This window comes from Colobus angolensis, unplaced genomic scaffold (genome assembly GCF_000951035.1).
Source record: "Colobus angolensis palliatus isolate OR3802 unplaced genomic scaffold, Cang.pa_1.0 Scaffold124, whole genome shotgun sequence".
Taxonomy (NCBI): Eukaryota; Metazoa; Chordata; class Mammalia; order Primates; family Cercopithecidae; genus Colobus; species Colobus angolensis.
In genome coordinates, this window is record NW_012113586.1 from 8,952,084 (window position 1) to 8,958,297 (window position 6,214).

General features: G+C 51.3%; 1 protein-coding gene across 2 annotated transcripts in view; it reads left to right on the forward strand.

Annotated features, from left to right (window-relative positions):
- FAM212B (family with sequence similarity 212, member B) overlaps positions 1–6,214 on the forward strand; it is a 13,423-nt gene that overhangs the window by 751 nt on the left and 6,458 nt on the right. The window lies entirely within an intron of this gene.

Below are 6,214 nucleotides of genomic sequence, written 5' to 3' on the forward strand. Positions count from 1 at the left end.
GCCGGCGGGCGGGGCGCGGGGAGGAGGTGGGTGCTGGGGCCTGATCCCTGCCCAGGCACGAGGTCAGCGAGACTGCTAGCTCGAGGGGAGCCGGTACCACCCTGGGCCCCCAGCTCTGCTGGGCTTGGCAGAGCTGGCGCGGCTGCGGGGGCAGGCTTGGCCGGCTGTCTGCCTGGGCTTGTCTGCCAGCAGGGAGGGGGCTGGCAGCTGGAAAGGCGGGGGAGGGCCCTGCGCTGGAGGAGGGGCTCTGCCTGGCAGATCGCGAGCGGGAGCTGCGGAGGCCCAGCCAGATGTCAGGTCTGGGCTTGGGGAGTGCGCAGGGAGCGTTCGGCGGCCCCGGGGTGCAGGGAGGGGGGGAAGTAACTCAGTCTGGGGAGGGGGGAAATCACCGAAGTCGGGGGAGTGGTGTCCGCTAAAGCTATGTTAGGGAGAGCCAGGTTGATTCTCCCTGGCTTCATATACCACTGCCCCCGCCCCCACGCCACCTGCCATCTTTCTTATTCCTTCACCCACCTGAATTCAGGCAAATGTTATGCACATACAGCCCCATCTCTGCTTTGCCCATCTCTCCTTCCACTAGGCTCTGTTGTGTCTTTGCCTTCGTCTCTTTTTATCTCTTTTAGTTTGTCTCTCTTGGAGTCGACTCTTCTCAGTCTCACTTTTCTGCTCTCCTCTTTCTTCTTACTTTCCAGAGCCAGGGGCACCCAGGCCACACAACAGCAGACCTGCATCTAGAAAGGGCCAGCTTATGGCTCTCCCGATTCTGTGACAGCCTTTCCCACTCTGCCTGCAAAGGCTACACTCTTCCTGCTTGGGAAGGAAATTGGCAGTGTGTTAGGGGCCAGCTCTGGGGGTGGGGGGCAGAGTTTGAAACTGCAGGTGTTCTCACTGATGCTTCCTGACCAAGTCACCCTGCCACTCTTCCTGTCAGACCTACTCCAGGGTCTGCCTATTCACATCAACGATCATTTTTCTCTCTCTAGTCCTTCCTCCTGGAGCCCTTTCTGTGGTGACACTCAGATGCAAAAGTTACTGACTCAGAGAGATACTTCTTGAGAGACAGGAGTATTCATTGCTGTTCTTCTGAACTTACACCATGCCCCTTCCCATAATCGTTTGCACATGCTTCTCATGCCAGATTGGGATGGCTGGCCCCAGCCCACACGTACACATACACAATTCTCATTTTTTCCCATTTATGTGTGCAGTACCAGAAAGCAAGCTCAAGGTCATCACAGATAATGTCTGAGGTCCAAGACCCATGCTGAGAAAAGAATCTAATAGAATCCTCCTTTTTGTGCTTCGAATTGGGGACTACACCACCCACCTCAGGATCTGCCTTAATGGAGCGTTTGTGGGTGTTCCTGGCATGGGCTTGAATTTTTAAATCCTGCTGATTTGCATTTTTTACAGCACTCTAGGTGGGAGGTGGTGAGGGGAGGAAGACAGAGACTACGGATGCCAGGAGAATAAAAAAGGCAACTAGGAATCTGCACTGAGCTGAGCTTCACATCTTGATTTGCACCCTCTCCTGCCAAGGACTTGAGCCCCCAATGCCTGGGAGGAGGAAAGGGAGAGGCTGAAGTCACTGAGCGCCCCATTAGCTTTCATTTGGCCCTTTGTCTGAGCAGCTTCAGCCTTTGACTCTCTTGGAGAGGAAGCCAAATGCCTGGCCTGGATCCCAGAATGACACTCAGATGGGAGAGCTCTGCACTACCCCCCATGGTGCTCCGCCCCCTCCCCAATGCCAGCCTGCTCAGAGATGAGACAGAGCAGAAGGACAGACAGAGCTAGTAGAGTGTCACTCGCTCCCTGACACCTCAGTTCAGTGCTTAGGTAGCTGGGCCAACTCTCAGTGCCTTAGTATCCCCAACAGTAGCAATAGGGAAACTAGAGCTGAATTAGCCCAGGGTCAGCCCTTTGGCTGCCTTGCCCAGGGACAGTAGGGATTGAATTCAATGCATCTTTCTTGTGACTAGGATAGAACGGTGTTGACTTAATACCCTAGGTCTGCAATGGGGTGGGAAAGGAATGCAGTTGGTTTCTGTCATGAGCTAGGGAGCTTTTGCACTGCAAATGGCCCATCCCAGGCAGGATCTCCCTTGCTACCCTGGCTCTGCCCGTAGTTCATGTTTACACAGGCATGGCCTCCTGTAATACTGGTCAAGTTCTATGTTCATTTATTTCAGTAAATTTCTCTCAAGAATCACACACTCTGCAGACACTGTGGGATAAACCTGCTGGAAAACAAAACATTAACAGGTTGTGAAATTATCTTTGTCAAGGGTGTTTTATGCTCCCCTCCTGCATCCTACCCCTGTCCTTGGCCCAGAAAATCTAGACAAGAAGAGTGTGTTTCTGAAAACCAAAGTAGTGGAACTTCCCAATTCCCTGAAGCAGAAAATGTCATTGTAACAGGTGAGCACTGGGAGAAGGCTGAGGGTTTGGGGATCCTGGCTCAATGAGTTGATAAGTAGAGAGCAGGCCCTTTCCTTCTGCCTGGAAAGGGAAGGGGATTGGGTTTCAGGGATGAAATGTGGCAGGAGAAGTAGCAGCAGCTGACACACTTCTTCATTAGAATGAGGGCTTGGGGCTGCAACAGCTCAGCAGGGAACACATCTCTTTTCTCCCTCCAGCCGCCAAAGAGGGGCCCTGCCTGAACACAGGCCTTGGGACCAGCTGTTCCGTACACACAGCTCCCTTGTGGGCTGCCAATAAGTGGGGTAGACACAGGCACACAGACGAGGCAGATGTATGATGCTCACAAGGCATCCCTCATGAGTTCAGATCAGTGTAGAACAAATAGAGTGCGTAAAGGCTGAGTGATCAGAGCTCATGAAGTACAGCCAGGCTGGGAAGGCTTCCTGGAGGAGGGAGAGGTTGCAGGAGGCCATCTCTGAGAATGTCTGTCGTAGCTGAGGCATGGGGAAGCAGTTCTCTAGCTTTTAGTGGCCACAAGTTCAGGGGTTTCTGGCAAATGGGTAAGGACTGGGGCCTAAAGGCAAAATAAGGAGAAGAAAAGTAGGAAATGGAGAAGATACAGTAGGAACAGCCTTCAGATCTTGGGGCAAAAAGGCAAATTTCCTAAGGCAGAAAAAAGCTTTTGCAAAGGATCTCATAATGCATCTTCTTTGATGTTTAATGCTGGGGAAAGATGACTATGTGACTAGTTAGGCAGTGTGGTCATTGGGAAGAATGCAGAGTATAAGATTTGGGGTCAGACCAACTTCAACTCAAATCATGGCCCTGTGTGACCTTAACATATTACTTAACCTCTCTGTGCCTTGGTTTTCTCATCTCTAAAATGAGGGTTTAAAATACGTACTTTATACGGCTACTGTGAAGATCAAATGACAATGTAAGTGCCTCACTAACTGTACGTCCTTCACATGGAGCACAGCGTCTGATGTGTCGTAGGCACTTGGTAAACTGTTGATGATGGATTGATCAGAGTGTTTTGCGTAAGAGTCATTCATGCTTAGAACATGTTCTTGAGTTCATACTGTGTTTAGGGCATTTACTGGGCACTGGCACTATCATTACAAACAAACAGACACAGATCCTGTCTTCAGGGAACACACAGTTTAATAGAAGATATAATAATAATATTACTTGATATTAACATTGATATGCCAGACATATAATTTATGATGTCATTTAATTGCCAAAACAACACTAAGAAGTTGTACTTTCATTATTCTCACTTTATGAATGAGTCAGTAAAGACATGGGAAGGTTAAGTCACTTGGTTAAAGTCATAGAGCTGGCAAGCGGAGGAGCCAGGATTCAAACCCCGCCAGTCTGATTGCAGAGCTTATGTTCTCAACCGGTACATGTATGCAGACCTCTGGGGCAGAAATAGAGGAATTGGGTTATATAACAAGCACAGGTTCAGTGCTCTGAGGGAGGGAAGTAAACTCCAAATCGGAGATTAGAGAAAGCTTCATGTCTTGGAAGAGGTAGCATTGGAACTAGACTTTGAGGGATACACAGGGATACTCACAGGAGGAGAACAGCAATCCAGGCAGATAATGAAACAACATGAGCAAAAGGTACAGAAGCTGAAGTGGTGGGGATGTCTGAAGAGCAGCTGGAGTTTGCCTAGAGCATAGGGTAAAATGCAGAGAAAGAGTGGGCAACAGTGCTGAAAGAGCTGTCGTGGACACACTCTGGATGTCATGCTAAAGAGTCTGGCCTTTTCTATATGCATTGGAGAGCAGCCCTGGGATCCAGAAGGTGATAGGGGTAGAGGTGGAGGTGGAGGGAGGGAGGAAATTGAGGCAGGAGGATGAGTTAGAAGGTTATTACAAGAGTCAGGCAAGAGATACTGAAGGCCTGAACCAGAAAGGAAAAAAAGAAGGTAACTTCTTGAGGTCCCTTGGATGTTCGAGAAAGTTGATTGACTGCAATGGAGAGGAGCTAAAGCTGGTCAGAGGGAAGAGGGCTTGCGGAGACTAAAAGGCAAGCTCCAGGAGGAGGCAGCATTGGAATCCCCTCTCCATCTGTCTGCCCCTTGCCTGAGCATGTGACCCCCATAGATGGTTCTGTTGGGAAAGTGGGTCCATCCATTTCACAGCCCTCACTTCCTCCTTTCTTTACCCTCCTCCCTCCTACAGCTCTTGGCACAGTTTCCACTTTACCTTCCTGTTGAGAGTTCCAGCCAAGTGTGAGGGGCTGTGAAGGTCCCTATTCACTGAGCTGGAGAATGGGCCACTTGGCACAAGCGGGACTTTTCCCATTTCCGGCCCTCAGCCTCCTCCTAGCTTCCCCAGGGGCTGAAAGGAACTTTGTGGGGATCTCGTGAGTAATGGGGTGGGGGAAGTGAGGCAGGGCACACAGCCAGGCTCATGGGCAAAGCTGGAGCCTGTGTCAAAGGATTCTGGCTGAGCTGGGAGAGGGCGTGAGATGGATGGAAGGACGGCACAGCTGCGGGATCAGTCGGGGCCCAGGGGAGGGATTGGGAAGGGAGCCGAGGATGCTGGCGTCACATTTTCCCATCCCTGCTCCTCCCTCACCACAAAGGGCCCCAACAGGGCCCAGGGGGAGGGTGCTATCCATGGCCAGCTGACCCCACACAACCCCTGTGGGGCTCAGGGCTGGAAGTCCAGGGCGGTGGGATCTGCTTCTGAACCGCATCTTCCCCTCCAACCCCAGGCAGGCAGTTCCTCTTCCCTCTTCAGATGACTCAGTGGAAGGGAGGCCTCGGAGTCCCTCAAAAGGATGACTTCACGTTCTTCCTCCCCATCTGGTGGTAACTGCCCTTTGCACTTCCTGCTGGCTGCCCTGGTTTCTTCTCACAACAATCCCAGGAGACTAAGAGGTCAGGGGTTATGATGACATGGAAAGCTCGTTGGCCTGGAGTGCGAAAGCCAGCCTTGGGTTCCCAGGTCTCTCACTAATAAGCCTCAAGACCCCAGGAACCACTGGTGGTGCTCAAGATGATGGAGGCGATGCTCCAGGAAAGCTTTCGGTTTAAGATGTGTGTTGATAGGTGCCATCTGTCTATGGCAAGCGTAAACACTTCACACGAGTTCCTTCATAAGTACACTATTTACATAAACAGATAAGAGATGTGTTCATGGAGACGAGGTCCTGTGTAGATATGGTGAAAATCATGAAGGAGGTGTGGGGAAGAATGCTGGGAAACACTGAGGGAGAAGATGGGCCTCCCAGCCCCCTGGTTCCCTAATCCATTACGTGGGGATAACTCCACCTGTCTGGCCTCAGAGTTTAGCTGTGGGGATCAGGCAGTGCAGAGAAAAGGGCTAGTGCTGACACCAGGAGTTGTCATCTGAGGTTCAGAACCCCAGGCCCAAAAGGTGGGCGATTTTGCCCAAATGTCATGTGGCCGAGTAAGTCAGGTCTCCAGATGAGTGTGGGGCCCTTCACAAACACCAGGAGGGTGCCTGTCGTGCTACAGCTCTCATACAGTGAGGAACCCAGGGGCTGGTTTCAACTGCAGCCAGGGAGACTGAAGTTTGACATGCAGACTTCCGGAGACGCTGAGGGTGGGAGAGGGACTGTGGGGTGGTGTGGAGGCAAGGAGCTGGTGAGAAGACCTTTCCTGGCTTTTCACAGAAGGGATTCCCACAATCTTCATTGGAATATGGTTATTAAGGGTTTTACCTTTGATGGTGGAGTAGGTTGGTTCTCTCTCTCTCTGTCTCTGTGTATGTGTGTGTGTGTGTGTGTGTGTGAGAGAGAGAGAGAGAGA